Here is a 16273-nt window from a genome sequence, read left to right as displayed (position 1 = left end):
TTGCTGTTCAGTTGCTAAGTCGTGTCCAACTCTTTGCGATCCCATGGACTGCAGCACACTAGGCTCCTCTGTCTTCCACTGTCTTCCAGAGTTTGCTCAAATTCATGTCCATTGAGTCAGTGATGCCATCCAACCATCTCATTCTTTGTCTTCCCCTTCTCCTCACACCTTCAATCTTTCCCAGCATCAGGGTCTCTTCCAGTGAGTCAGTTCTTTGCATCAGGTGGCCAAAGTATTGGAGCTTCAGCTTCAGCATCAGTCCTTCCAATGAATATTTAGGACGGGTTTCCTTTAGGATGGACTGGTTGGATCTCCTTGCAGTCCAAGGGACTCTCAAGCATCTTCTCCAACACCACAGTTCAAAAGCATCAATTCTTTGGTGCTCGACCTTCTTTATGGTCCAACTCTCACATCCATACATGTCTACTGGGAAAACCACAGCTTTGACTAGATGGATCTTTGCCAGCAAAGATATGTCTCTGTTTTTTAATATACTGTCTATGTTTGTCATAGCTTTCCTTCTAAAGGAGCAAGTGTCTTTTAATTTCATGGCTGCAGTCATGGTCTGCAGTGATTTTAGAGCCTCCAAAAGAAAATCTGTCGCTGCTTCCACTTATTCCCCTTCTATTTGCCATGAGATAACTAAGATAACATGATCTTTGCTTTTTGAATGTTGAGTTTCAAGCCAGCTTTTTCATGCCTCTCTTTCACCCTCAAAAAGAGGCTCTTTAGCTCTTCTTCACTTTTTGCCATTACAGTGGTATTATCAGCATATCTGCGGTTGTTGATATTTCTCCTGGCAATCATGATTCCAGCTTGTGATTCATCCAGCCTGGCATTTTGCAAAAGTTGAGAGTTATGGTTTATTCAGAAGATAATCTGAAGACTTTAAGGCTAGGACACAGCATCTCAGATAATGCTGAGAAATTTTTCTGAAGAGGTGGAGTGGGGACGGCCAGGATATATAGTAGTTTTTGCAATAAAAGAGTCGGAACATCAAAAGAAAACCATAAATCTCAAATTAAAGAATTTAGTGCTTTTCTATGTATGGGAAAAATACAAGTGTCTGGGCTCACTGAAATCGTTCCTGAGATACGCTCCTCAGCTGAGCATCCTGGGCTTTCCCATGCTGAGGTTTCCTCGGGGGCACCCGTGGGGTGGACACTGGGGTGGCTGCAGGGCAAGCACTGTTTTCATCCTGGGTTCCCTTGGGTCCGCCACCCCCTGGTAATGGCTTGCTGCTTGCACCAGCCCTTTGTTTACTGGTACGGCAGGTGATATCTTTCATCCACACCGACCACGGGCCTCCTGCCCCTCTTTCATCACTGTAGGTGACGGGTGATGTAAGGCACTCACCCGTCACAGGGCAGCATGCAGGCAACCGAAGACTGCGGTGCATTTACAACCAAGTGGGTCCTGAGGGTGGCTTCCAAGCAGAACCATGTTAGGAGACAGTCATACTGCTGGTGTTAAAGAAAATCAGGATGGAGGACATAAAAAGAGGCCAGCTCAGGAGCCCTTGCACTAACCTGGGGAATGACCAAAAGGGAAGTAGAAATGTAGAATTCTTTTTTTTTTCAAAGAATTGTTTATTTCATACCCCTTACTACAACTTTACAGATAATGCATGCAGCATCCCAGCTGGGTCTCTGCTTGTAGGTACAAGGCAGCCAGCTGTAACTGTTGAGGAGTCTGCTGCCATCTCCTCCACTCTGCTATGCAAAACTAGACATGCCTAAAATGTCCTCCAGTCTCTTCAAAGGGGTCTCACTAGAGGGAGGCTGCTGCTGGTTTTGTGAACCTCAGTGGTGGTTTCAAGGAGCCCTGTCTACAAAAACAACTGTGGCTGGGCTCCCCTGGGACAGGTCACCCCTGAAAGGGTCCCCAACTCAATGCCCTGAGGGATCTCTAAGCCCAGAAGCTGATTTCACTGACCAATCTTGAGCTGGACGCATGTTGAGATGCAAGTGTCAGCTGGTAGGGTCATCCTGGCCTTCCCACTGTGGAGGGCAGGCTCTGGCCTCCGCTCTGGTCACCCTGGAACATAGGCTGCAGGCTGTCTGAGCATCACAGTTGGCCTGGAGGGAGGCAGGATCTGCCCTGGGTTTGCTGTATGCACCATCACCTGGGCGTGGGGTGAGCTGGTGGGGCCACTAGCGGTCCAGAAGTCCTTGTCCATGCCTCGAGCCATGCTGGCCAGCTCTCTGGTATCTTCGCCAAGGTCTGTGGTGAAGCTGTGATTGCCGTGCACTTGGACAGGTTGGATCCTGGACACGCCACTGATGCTGCTGTCACTGTTGAGGCCCTTAAGACTGAGGTAGCGAGCAGTCCGTGGGGTCGCTAAGGGTCGGACACGACTGAGCGACTTCACTTTCACTTTTCACTTTCACACATTGGAGAAGGAAATGGCAACCCACTCCAGTGTTCTTGCCTGGAGAATCCCAGGGACGGGGGAGCCTGGTGGGCTTCCATCTATGGGGTCACACAGAGTCGGACACGACTGAAGTGATTTAGCAGCAGGAGCAGCAACAGGGAGCCTGTACCATCTCCAAATCCTCGCTTCTCAGCTGGAGCCACACTTGGTTTGCCCTGTCAGATCGCCGCTGCTCACTGCTCTTCACACACTTCACGAAGCAGCAGGTGAGGAAGGCCATGGAAGATGAGCATGATGATGGCGCAGCTGATGACCGAGGCGATCACGGCCACCTTGAAGCCAAAGGTTTCGTAGGGGGGCACAGTCTTGCACATGGGGGTCCCTAAAGACCACTCAGCGATGTTCCCCTTCCAGGCACAGGTGAGGAGGCCAGACCCCACCATCTGGTGGCCTGAGGGGCAGTGGAACACGATGACAGTCCCCACAGAATTGCCGTCCCCACGAAGTACTTGGAAGGTGCCCTGCAGGGGCTGCTGCACTTGCATACACATGCCTGTGCCGTTCCGGGGGGTGGGCATGGCGTCCCGCTTGCGCCCCCCCGGGCCTCGCCCTACGGTGGAGGGTCGCCACCGCCCCGAGCATCCCCACGCCCTCCGCGGCTCTCGGCCGGACTGCCGCGCAGGGGAGAAATGTAGAATTCTAAAGCACAGCCAGACCAGTACACTCACTGGAATTCATGAAAAAAAAAAAAAAAAACTCCAACTTGAAAGATAGGCAATTTGGACCAAATGTCCAGCTTGCAGCAAACAGAAACACGGGCCAAAATATTAAAAACATCTGCCCAAAGATGTCAGAGATTAAACAAGAAGGTGAAGCATAATCAAATCTAGAAAAGATGAAAATTGGGGGAGTCTCTGGTCTCAAGTGGAGCTAGAGACACCGGTGGTGAGTGGAGGGCCTGAGGCAGTTTCCTCCTCCTACTGGAACAAATGTGCACTCTTCCAGGTCTGGAGATCACATGTTGGAAAGGGGCCTCACTGAGCTAAAGCCAAGGAGTCCAGAGGGCTGTGATCCTTCTAGAGGCTCCAGGAGAAAAGCTGCTGCTGCCTTTCTTCCAGCTTCCAGAGGCCAACCCTATTCCTATATACACGGCTTCCTTCCGTTTTCAAAGTCAGCCCCTGGGGACGTAGTATTTCTCATGCTGCGTCTGACTTCATTGTCCTGCCTTCTCTTTTACTTCTAAAGGCTCCTGTGATTAGGAGCCCACCTCAATAGTTTAGGATAACTAGCAATACTGTCCTCATCTCAGGCACAGCTGATTAATCACTTTAATTCCATTTGCAATTTTAATTTCCCCTTGTTGTGTAACACAACATACTCCCATGTTCAGGGGATTAAGATGGGGGGCATCTCTTGGGGGCTATTTTTCTGTTACCACAGGATTTGCCAAAAGAAGGGCATGGATCCCCAGAGAAAGAGAATGAACCAGAAGAAAGAGTTAGCCTTTGTACAAACTGCTCCCATTAGAGTCAACAGGGTGGCCCAGAAAATATCAACACTTAGCATTGGATTAAGGTCATTCCAGACTGCGGGAACTCCTAGATAATGAACAAAACAGAGTCTCATTAAAAAAAAAAATATATATATATATATATAACACTAGTCCTCAAATGATTTATAAAAAACAAATTTTCAAATACAACGTCAGACACATACTCAGAGATAACCAATCAGAGATAACAGGGTGGCCCAGAAAATATCAACACTTAGCACTGGATTAAGGTCATTCCAGACTGTGGGAACTCCTAGATAATGAACAAAACAGAGTCTCATTAAAAAAAAAAAAAAAATATATATATATATATATAAAAAACACTAGTCCTCAAATGATTTATAAAAAACAAATTTTCAAATACAACGTCAGGCACATACTCAGAGATAACACAAGATAAGGCACCATGCAATAAGAACCAACATAAACAAGACTAGGATCAGGCTCATAGGGATTTCAAATTACCACACTTGCAATGATCCTGAAGCTAAAAATAGTTACCACATGATCCAGCAATCCCACTCACTGACATATATCTGGAGAAAGCTATAATTCAAAAATATACATGCACCCCAATGTTCACAGAAGCATTATTTATTAATACAATAGCTAAGACATGTAAGCAACCTAAGTGTCCATCAGCAGATGAATGGCTAAAGCAGATGGGGTCATACATACAATGAAATATTACTCAGCCATAAAAAAAAAGAACAAAATAATGTCATCTGTAGCAATGGATCTGGAGATTATCATACTAAGTGAAGTAAGTCAGACAGAGAAAGACAGATGCCATATAATATCATTTGTATGTGAAATCTAAAAAAGGAAAAAGATACAAATGAACTCATTTACAAAACAGAGACTCACAGACACAGAAAACAAACTCAGAGTTCCAAACGGGAAAGGATGGGATAAATAGGAGTTTGGGATTAAAATATACTCACTACAATATATAAAATAGACAACCAAGAAGAACAGGGTCAGGGTACCATACTCAATATCATTAAATAAATATCTGGTAACATAGACATGAAAGTGAAACAGGAGAGTGAAACAGTTGGCTGAAAACTCAACATTCAGGAAACTAAAATCATGGCATCCAGTCCCATCACTTCATGGCAAACAGATGGGGAAACAATGGAAACAGTGACAGACTTCAGTTTTTGAGGCTCCAAAATCATTGCAGATGGTGATTGCAGCTATGAAATTAAAAGACGCTTGCTCCTTGGGAGAAAAGCTATGACCAACCTAGACAGCATATTTAAAAGCAGAGACATTACTTTGCCGACAAAGGTCCACCAGTCAAACTATGGTTTTTCCAGTGGTCATGTATGGATGTGAAAGTTGGACTATAAAGAAAGCTGAGCTCTGAAGAACTGATGCTTTGGAACTGTGATGTTGGAGAAGACTCTTCAGAGTCCCTTGGACTGTGAGGTGATCCAACTAGTCCATCCTAAAGGAAACCCATCCCGAATATTCATTGGAAGGACTGATGTTCAAGCTGAAGCTCCAATACTTTGGCCATCTGATGCGAAGAACTGACTCATTGGAAAAGACCCTGATGCTAGGGAAGATTGAAGGCGGGAGGAGAAGGGGACAACAGAGGAAGAGATAGGTTGGATGGCATTACCGACTCAATGGACATGAGTTTGAGCAAGCTCCAAGAACTGGTCATGGATGGGGAGGCCTGGCGTGCTACAGTTCATGGGATCACAGAGTCGGATATGACTGAGTGACTGAAATGAACACAGACATGTCTCTAGAACCATCGATAATACTTCTGTTGTACCTAGGTTTACTAGAGGTCAAATAAGACTATATTTTGTTACAAATTTGTCAACAAGAGATGTCCCTCATTATGGAAAATACTTCAGGGAAACTAAGATGTGTTTTCAGTAGAAGAAGGTATGAAAAAAATACTTTAAAAAGTTATACATGATCAGGATTTTCTGAAATTGGATTACAATTAGTTGGATAAATGGATTTTGTTAGGAATGACATAGCCATATGAAAACTGGTTAGAACCAACTAGATCCAAGATGGTGGAATCGACTTCAGAGCCAACTAGGTCCAAGATGGCAGAGCTGCTGCACCTTGAGCCTCGGTATACATGCCATGGTGACATAGCAGCAAGCTAAGTGATACACCCATCAGCACTGACTAAATCTGACCAAATATTCTAAACACTTTTGATTGTTTTGACAAAACTTCCTAAATCGAATTCTGGTGAAGTTCTTTTGACCTCTAGCTAACTTTGGGATGCTTCAGAGGGCCGCTGAAACATCCCAAAGAGAGATATTAAACTAATTATGTCTATTTGGTTATATTATAAGGGAAATATTATCAAATGAGTAATAAATCCTCTCGAGTTATAATGTAAATATTACAAATATCCTAGAAGTTATATGGAGTTCCTAAAGGAGATCAATCCTGGGTGTTCATTGGAAGGACTGATGCTAAAGCTGAAACTCCAATACTTTGGCCACCTCATGTGACGAGTTGACTCACTGGAAAAGATTCTGATGCTGGGAGGGATTGCGGGCAGGAAGAGAAGGGGATGACAGAGAATGAGATGGCTAGATGGCATCACCGACTTGATGGACATGAGTTTGAGTGAACTCCGGGAGTTGGTGATGGACAGGGAGGCCTGGTGTGCTGTGATTCATGGGGTCACAAAGAGTCGGACACGACTGAGCGACTGAACTGAACTGAACTAAACATTCTGGTATGTCCTGGTAGTCTAATGGGAAATCTGATGACTTCACAAAAGTCAACAAAAGGACTGAATGAACCAGTGAAAATGCTTGTAACTTTTATGGTTTCTAGCTGAAAAAATTACAGGCTTGAATCTGTGTTTTCCAGGAGTAGGGAAAACCTTCCCCTCAAACTAATTATGACAATCATTTGGTAAAATTACTCCTTGGAAGCAAAGGGTTTGGGTGGACTCTGGGAGTTGGTGATGGACAGGGAGGCCTGGCGTGCTGCAGTTCATGGGGTCGCAAAGAGTCGGACACAACTGAGCGACTGAACTGAACTGATATGTTATAAACAAATTAAAACAATTATATTTTCTCTCTATCTGACTCCTCCAGAGATTGGAAACTCTTAGGTTTCCAGTAACTTTTATCAGATGAGTTAGGAAGGTTATCTCACTAACAGGTATAGAAATCTCAAGGAATTTTTGAAACCTTGAAAAGGGAAGAATTCACCTAGATTTGTTAGGAGAAATCTGTGATAAGCCTTTGGCATGACTTTCTAAGCCTTGTTTTATTTTAAAAGTTCAGTCTGAAACTCGATAAAAGTTTCAGCAAAGCAAAAAGCCTATGAGCAATTATGGCTATACAAATCATCAGGCCAAATTTATTGACAGCAGACCCATTTTGCAAACAAACTACCCTTTATATGGTTATATTTGATAAAAATTAGGGTAATTTTAGGAAGAAAAAGATATTTCAATAAATGTTAAATCCCAGTTTGTTAATGGAGGTTTGTATCTATTAAGACTCATTTCTTGGATAGTTCTTTGCTGTTATGCGATATTAATGTTAAATTTAACTGAATTCTTAAAGAACACCCTAACTTTGTTTCTGAAGCTTATCTCAGTAATCTATCTTGGGATAAAGATCAGATGCCTTATGACCTGCAGCCAGGACTGGAAAAAGACATAATTTAAGGGACTGTCTCCAGCCTGGATGGAAGGACCTTTTTATCAGGTGCTCTTAACTGGCTCATTGACAGTGAAATTGGAGGGAAATTGACCCTTGGATTAATTCCCACTTCCAAAGGCCCTTACACTAGTCTATAGAGAGGACAGCTGACCTGATCTTACCTTAAAATGATGCTCAAACAGGAGAAATTGCACTACACCAGGATGGGAAGAAGATGATATCAGAGGTAGACAGTTTGCCCAAGATGCTGCACCCAATTCAGATGATCATTTGCAATGTTTTCTTGACTTCCTGGACCTTTGCATATAAATCAAATGCTTTTCTATCATAGGCCTGATCCTATGCTAGTTTTAGAAATCAGTCCAATTACCTGTGTCTAGTTCTGGGTTCCTTGGTGAACTTCTCTACTCTAAGGCTGAAACTGGCTGGCCCTGAGAAAATTTATTTAAAAAGAAAAATTATAGTCATATTGAGGTCACTACTGATATTACTAGATGGGATCCCCTCACCTTGTCAATGCCTACTCTGACTCTGGCCATAAATTTGAGTTTCCTTCTATTACTCAAGCTCAATCAGAGCAACAAGCAAAGTTTCAGTAAAGGAAAAACTCGCCCACAATTACAGGATGAATTTATATAGATAACATCGGGCTATGGTAATTTAGTTTTAAAGCCTCCTCTATGTTGGAAACAATTAAATCATACTAAGGATAATCAATCCAGTAACACTAGGAAACCTGGCTATGTACCTTATAGACAGTGCCAGTATATAATTTCTCTGGAAGATAAAGATTCATACAGAATAAACTAAGTCAGATGACCTGAGATATACTGGGCTACATCTGATGGAAGTTCTTAGCTTAATTCTTATTATGATTTTACTAATACTGCTTGCTATGTTATTTGTATTTCACCTGTTTTACAAAATTGCTGTCTCTGACAAATGTGTGAACTGAGGCCTCTGATAAAATAATATATAGTTCCATATGAGATTGATGATGGTAATGGTGTAATTCTAGATATGGGAAGAAGCAACACGGGGAATGTTTTCCTGGACCAAGAGGCTAGTAAGACAGGTGGTCCAGAGAATTTTGGATACTGCTTTATGGCCAAGTCCAGTAACAGCACATTGAGTGGTCTGTCAGCAAAATCTTTGCCAGTCTTGAGAATGGACATTCTCAGCACCATGGGATGAAATGGTCATGAAATGCCCCCTCTTAAAATCACGGTCAAGTTTAATTAAGAAGGGGGCCTGCCAACTGAAAACTGACACTTGCCATCTACCTCTACAAGGATTAAATCATGGCCACTGCAGCTGCTGACCTTCAACACCCCCGACAGGAGTTCAGTGTGGAAATCAGGAGTGAGGCACTCTGCTCTGGGAAAAACTGGCAGAACAGGCCTTCAAGTAGTTAGATCTTTTCAGAAGATTTTATGAGTCCCAATTCTTGTATCTTTTCATACCTAGAGAAACACTGACATCATTAATGGTGACGTCTGCTTTGGCTATTAAGAAGAATTTTACAATTAAGTCAAAATAGAGTAGCTATGGTTCAGACATTCAAGGAAATAACTAGGTGATGCTATGGGTGTAATTTCAGACTAGACCTTGTACTACGGATGTAATTTCAGACTAGCAATACTTGTCCGCTAAAAACTTGTATTGCTAAAAACTTGCTTTCTGAGTCGTGTCAGGCTTGGATGCCACAGATATTCTCAAAACAATGTCTGCAGGAAGCTGGTAACTACAGCCTTACTTTTTCTAAAACTGGGCAACTGGCTACAAGTCTCCCCAAAGTGCCAGTTTCAGACTGGGTTTCACACCTATTCTGAAAAGAAATGAGATTCATTTTATCTATTAAGATTCTGGGCTTTCCTTGTGGCTCAGCTGGTAAAGAACCTGCCTGCAATGTGGGAGACCTGGGTTCGATCCCTGGGTTGGGAAGATCCACTGGAGAAGGGAAAGGCTACCCACTGCAGTATCCTGGCTCAGCTGATATCCGCCTGCAATCCACCTGCAATGCGGGAGACCTGGGTTCCATCTCTGGGCTGGGAAGATTCCCTGGAGGAAGGAAAGGCTACCCACTCCAGTATTCTGGCCTGGAGAATTCCGTGGACTGTAAAGCCATGGGGCTGCAAGGAGTCAGACACGACTGAGTGACTCCCACTTATTTCACGTACTTTCACTTGTTAAGATTCCAGTTGTCACTCCTCCAACTACTTCTAATTGGGTCTGTTACACCAAAATGGCAGACCAAGAGATTGAGCTTTTAATCATACAAGACTCGTATCCAGGACTTTGAATTCAGGAATACTTCCAATTCAGTGTCTATCTCCAAACTCTACGCCCCATTTTGACAGGAAGTTATCAGAGTCATAGTTGCCCAGGTCCCTGAATTAAAACTGAGCAGGACTCCGTGGAGATCTGGAGTACAGGTCCCTTCTGTGCTCCCTGTTTCTTGTTTGTAGGTTATAGGCTTCATCCAGCCTCTTTGACCTGAGTTCCAAAGGGCAGATTCAAATAGCTGCTGATCAGGGAAGGGAGGGGATACAGAAACAGGGGAGGAGCAATCAAATGGTGGTACAGCCTGAGGCAGGGTCCTGGTTCCTACTCAAGAAATATGCATAACAATGTCTTTGAGTCCTTCTGCAGAAGGAGGGGGGGCGGCCCACCCAGGTGGAGGATGGTAACTTCAGACTAAGCACAAGGTTCCTGGAGCACCGCTCTGTTGCCTCACCACCAACCAATCAGAAGAAAGTCACACACCCTGCAGCCCTCGCCCCAAATGTTGCCTTTTGTTTCTGGGACCCAATGATGACCATATTGTTAGGCCTCCTGTTTGGCCCCTGTCTATTTCATCTCTGACAGAGGGCAACAGTTTCAGGCTAAAACGTTTCACAAGGGTGACTGCAGGTTTCAGGAACAGAATACCTCAACTTAGATCAGGTAGAGAGAGGCCTCTGCTCTGCTAGGCAGACCTATGCCCATGCACAGCAGGAAGAAGTCACAGAAGAAAGAGAGCTCTGCTCCCACCCCCTCTCAAGAAGTCTCTGGGGAGGGGACGGTGTGGGGCAGTTGTTAGGGGAAGTGCACTGTTGGGGAAGTGCACTGTTGAAGCCGTGCTCCCTGGCCAGGCGCCACAGGAACCATTTGCAGGAGCTGCCTTACGACAGGAGGCCCTGGTCAGGAACCAGTTCAGGTCAGTTGCTCAGTCACGTCCAGCTCTCTGTGACCCTACAGACCGCAGCATACTAGCTTTCCTTCTCTTCACTGTCCCTGGAGTTTATTCAAATTCATGTCCATTGAGTTGACGATGCCATCCAACCATCTCATCCTCTGTCAGTGCCTTGTACTCTGGCCTTCAATCTTTCCCAGCATCAGGGTTTTTTCCAATGAGTCAGTTCTTCACATTAGGTGGCCAAAGTATTGGACTTTGTTCTTCAAAGTCCTCCGACCATACAAACCTCCATCCATAGTATCAGATCTATAGATCTGATAGACAGAGTGCCTGAAGAACTACGGACGGAGGTTCATCACTTTCTATAGGACGCAGTGATCAAAATCATCCCCAAGAAAAATAAATGCAAAAAGGCAAATGGTTGTCTGAGGAGGCCTTAGAAATAGCTGAGAAAAGAAGAGAAGCTAAAGAAAAAGGAGAAAAGAAAAGATATACTCATTTGAATGCAGAGTTCCAAAGAATAGCAAGGAAAGATAAGAAAGCCTTCCTCAGTGATCAATGCAAAGAAATAGAGGAAAACAACAGAATGGGAAAGAGTAGAGATCTCATCAAGAAAATTAGATATACCTAGGGAATATTTTATGGAAAGATGGGCTCAATAAAGGACAGAAACAGTATGGACCTAACAGAAGCAGAAAATATTAAGAAAAGGTGGCAAGAATACACAGAAGAACTGTACAAAAAAGATCTTCACAGCCCAGATAACCATAATGGTAAGGAACACAAACTAATAAGCCTCCACCAACCAGAAGAGTTCGGGAAAGGTCAAAAGGAGACACCACGTGTCCGACCACCTCCCAAAATCCTTCTCTCTGGCATCCATCTTGGCTGAGTGATGCGTGCACCACCAGGAAGGACTCTGAGTCAGATGACCAGCCAAAGACAAACCAGAAACTAATCCTATCACCCTAAAACCCGAGACCGTGAGTCAGACGGCAGAGCAGTTCTGGGTCCCCTCACCCTGCTGCTCTCCACCCGGGCGTCCTTTCCCAATAAAATCTTTTGCTCTGTCAGCACATGTGTCTCCTCAACACATGTTCATTTCCGAGCGTTGGACAAGAGTCCACTTCCGGGCCGTGGAAGGGTGTCCCCCTTTCTGCGACACTGTGATTATGTAACCATCACTCACTTAATATCATTGTATCACGATTGGTCAACAGAAAAATAGTAGAATTTTATATCACCAAAACTACCATTAATCACTTTATAAAATCCTATAATCACCTATAAAACCTATGATCACTTTATAAAATCCAGATGCATATCAGAACTATCTTGGAATTTTTTGAAAAATACAAATGCCCAGGTATTGCTTTTTGGCCAGAGCTCCAGATACGTTTTTAATGAGCAGCCACATTTAAAAATAACTGGACTGTATGAGGATCTTTTACTTTTATACAGTTTCTTTCACATTTTCTATTTCATATTCAGTGATATCATTTCATTTAGTTTATGCTTTCCAATTTCCATCTCTTCTTTTGATTTTTTTTCTCAAGCCTTTATCAACCATAATAGAAAAGCTTTTGTATACATATATATAAATAATACGTACAACTTATATATTTAGAAAACTTATGAAATTTTGCCTAACTAAAAATTTTATGACATTTTGATTCCATTTGTTTCACTTAATATGAATAGAATGTCAGATTTCTAACTTAAAAAAAAAGATACGCAATAAGCAGCAATGGCTTATGGTATTGGGTAAATATAGTCAATATCTTGTAATACCTATAATGGAAAATAATTTAAAAACTAATATATGTGCATATGTATAACTGAATCACACACACAAAAAATGAATTCTACTTTTTGAAATTTAGTAATGTTTATGTTTTTGCCAGTTTTTAAAAATGTCCTATGGACATCTAATTACAACATATGAGATATAAAATTTCAGATATATTTGTGTAGGATATGATCAATATAAGTAATTAAAAATAAACATATTACATTTAAATTATTAATGACATCATTCAAGATGCTCCTGTTCTTATTTTTTCTGTACTTGATAAAATATTCTCAGAGACATGTTAATGTCTCACTATGATTACATATTTTTTCTTTCCTTTGTATTTCCTCTGATTTTTGCTTTATGTATCTTTGTTTCTTTGTTGTTAAGGCGTCTGGTGGGTTATGATATCTACCTTCTTTGTGAATTGTACCTTTTATCATTAAAAATATTCAACTTTGTTTCATTAAAAAAAAAAAAAAGAAATGAAGAATGTTTTCAAGTCAGTGACCTTACGGTGAACCTTGCCAAACAAAGTGAAAGACAGTGATAAAGATCAAATTGGAAATCAGTTACAAAGAAAAGGAAAAAACAATCGAGAACAATCATTGAAATCAAGGATTGTTCTTTGAGAGCCTTAGTAAAACTGATAAACTTCTAACTAAACTGATAAAAAAGAGAGACACAAATTACCAGTATTAGGATTGAGCAAGTATGAAAGCTTGTCAATAAATTCAACAAATTACATAAAAGGGGTAATTCCTTAAAGGACACAAACAACAATACTCACTGGAGAAACAGGTAACCTGAACAGCTCTGTATCTATTAGGAAAGCGACATATGATATGATCCTATACAGTGAAAGTCTCAAGGAATCCTCAAGTACTCAGTTCAGTTCAGTTCACTTCAGTCGCTCAGTCGTGTCCGACTCTCCGCGACCCCATGAATCACAGCACGCCAGGCCTCCCTGTCCATCACCAACTCCCGGAGTTCACTCAAACTCATGTCCACAGAGTCGGTGATGCCATCCAGCCATCTCATTCTCCGTCGTCCCCTTCTCCTCCCGCCCCCAACCTTTCCCAGCATCAGAGTCTTTTCCAGTGAGTCAACTCGTCGCATGAGGTGGCCAAAGTATTGCAGTTTCAGCTTTAGCATCAGTCCCTCCAATGAACATCCAGGATTGATCTCCTTTAGAATGGACTGGTTGGATCTCCTTGCAGAATAAGGGACTCTCAAGAGTCTTCTCCAACACCACAGTTCAAAAGCATTGATTCTTCGGCGATCAGCTTTCTTCACAGTCCAACTCTCACATCCATACATGACCACAGGAAAAACCACTGCCTTGACTAGACGGACCTTGGTTGGCAAAGTAATGTCTCTGCTTTTTAATATACTATCAAGGTTGGTCATAACTTTCCTTCCAAGGAGCAAGCGTCTTTTAATTTCATGGCTGCAATCAGCATCTGCAGTGATTTTGGAGCCCAAAAAAACAAAGTCTGACACTGTTTCCACTGTTTTTCCATCTATTTCCCATGAAGTGATGGGACCAGATGCCATGATCTTTGTTTTCTGAATGTTGAGCTTCAAGCCAACCTTTTCACTCTCCTCTTCACTTTCATCAAGAGGCCTTTGAGTTCCTCTTCACTTTCTGCCATAAGGGTGGTGTCATCTGCATATCTGAGGTTATTGATATTTCTCCCAGCAATCTTGATTCCAGCTTGTGCTTCTTCCAGCCCAGCGTTCCTCATGATGTACTCTGCATATAAGTTAAATAAGCAAGGTGACAATATACAGCCTTGACGTACACCTTTTCCTATTTGGAACCAGTCGGTTGTTCCATGTCCAGTTCTGACTGTTGCTTCCTGACCTGCATACAGGTTTCTCAAGAGGCAGGTCAGGTGGTCTGGGATTCCCATCTCTTTCAGAATGTTCCACAGTTTATTGTGATCCACACAGTCAAAGGCTTTGGCATAGTCAATGAAGCAGAAATAGATGTTTTTCTGGAACTCTCTTGCTTTCTCCATGATCCAGCGGATTTTGGCAATTTGATCTCTGGTGCCTCTGCCTTTTCTAAAACCTGCTTGAACATCTGGGAGTTCACGGTTTACATACTGCTGAAGCCTGGCTTGGAGAATTTTGAGCATGACTTTACTAGCGTGTGAGATGAGTGCAATTGTGCGGTAGTTTGAGCATTCTTTGGCATTGCCTTTCTTTGGGATTGGAATGAAGACTGACCTCTTCCAGGCCTGTGGCCACTGCTGAGTTTTCCAAATCTGCTGGCATATTGAGTGCAGCACTTTCACAGCATCATCTTTCAAGACTTGAAATAGCTCCACTGGAATTCCATCACCTCCACTAGCTTTGTTCGTAGTGATGCTTTCTAAGGCCCACTTGACTTCACATTCCAAGATGTCTGGCTCTAGGTCGGTGATCACATTATCGTGACTATCTTGGTCGTGAAGATCTTTTTTGTACAGTTCTTCTGTGTATTCCTGCCACCTCTTCTTAATATCTTCTGCTTCTGTTAGGTCCATACCATTTCTGTCCTTTATCACGCCCATCTATAGCTAATAAATTCAGCAAAGTCACACAGTACAAGTTCAACACACAAAAGCCAGCTGTTTCTATACACTAGGGAAAAACATTTTGAAAAGGAAATTAATAAACAACATATAAATGGATAAAATATCTGGGATAAATTTAACCGAGGAGATGAAAGACTTGTATAGTGAAAAATACAAAACATTGTTGACTTAATATTGTTAAGATGCCTAACCTAAGTGATCTATGGACACAATTTAGTCTCTGTCAAAATCCCAACAACCTTTTCTGCAGAAATGGAAAAGTCAACTTTCAGATTTATGTGGAATTACAAGGGGTGTCACATAACCAAAACAATCCTAAGAAGAATGAAGTTGAAGGATTAACACATCCCTGTTTCAAAGCTTACTACTGGCATAAAGGCAGACTAACAGACCAACAGAATGGAGAGTCCAGAAATAAACCCTTGTATGTAAGGGCAAATACTTTTTGAAATGAACGCCCAATTCATCCAGTATGAAAAACTGGTCTCTTCATCTCTTCAGTAGATGGTGCTGGGTCCTCATGCAAAAAAAAAAAAAAAAAGAAAGAAGCTGGACCCCTAAGTCACATTACATACAAAAATTAACTCAAAAAGGATCAATGATCTAAATAGAAGAATAAGACCATAACATTCTTAGAAGAAAACACGGTGATAATTCTTCATGATCTTACATTTGGCAACGAATTCTTAGATATGATAACAAAAGAATAAGCAAGAAAAGAAAAGATTGATAAAACGGACTTCATAAAAAATTTTAAATTTGTGAATGAAAGAACATTATCATTGAACTGAAAAGACAAGCTACAGAGTAAAAGAAAGTATTTGCAATCATACATCTGATAAAGGTTTAATATCCAGAATATGCGAAGAACTCTTAAAACTGGGAAACAAAAATAATCACCTATTTAAAAAAATTGGCAAAGAATTTGAGCAGACAATTATCCACAGGATATATACAAAGGGTCAATAAGCACATTAAAAGATGCTTAATATCACTAGTCATTAGGAAGATAGAAATCAAAAGCTCAATGCAATACCACTTCACACCTACTAAGATGGCTTTTTTTTTTTAAAGGAAAACAACAAATATTGGCAAAGATCTAGAGAAATTGGAATCCCTATACA

General features: G+C 42.0%; 1 protein-coding gene and 1 pseudogene across 4 annotated transcripts in view; both read right to left on the bottom strand.

Annotated features, from left to right (window-relative positions):
* Window positions 1–16273, bottom strand: part of ATP10A (ATPase phospholipid transporting 10A (putative)) — a 192894-nt gene that overhangs the window by 70908 nt on the left and 105713 nt on the right. The window lies entirely within an intron of this gene.
* On the bottom strand, window positions 1073–3016 carry LOC129550204 (sushi domain-containing protein 3 pseudogene; annotated as a pseudogene).

This window comes from Moschus berezovskii, chromosome 21 (genome assembly GCF_049115385.1).
Source record: "Moschus berezovskii isolate FMDL1 chromosome 21, NW_MosBer_1.0, whole genome shotgun sequence".
Taxonomy (NCBI): Eukaryota; Metazoa; Chordata; class Mammalia; order Artiodactyla; family Moschidae; genus Moschus; species Moschus berezovskii.
This window is presented reverse-complemented; position numbering and strand designations above follow the sequence as displayed.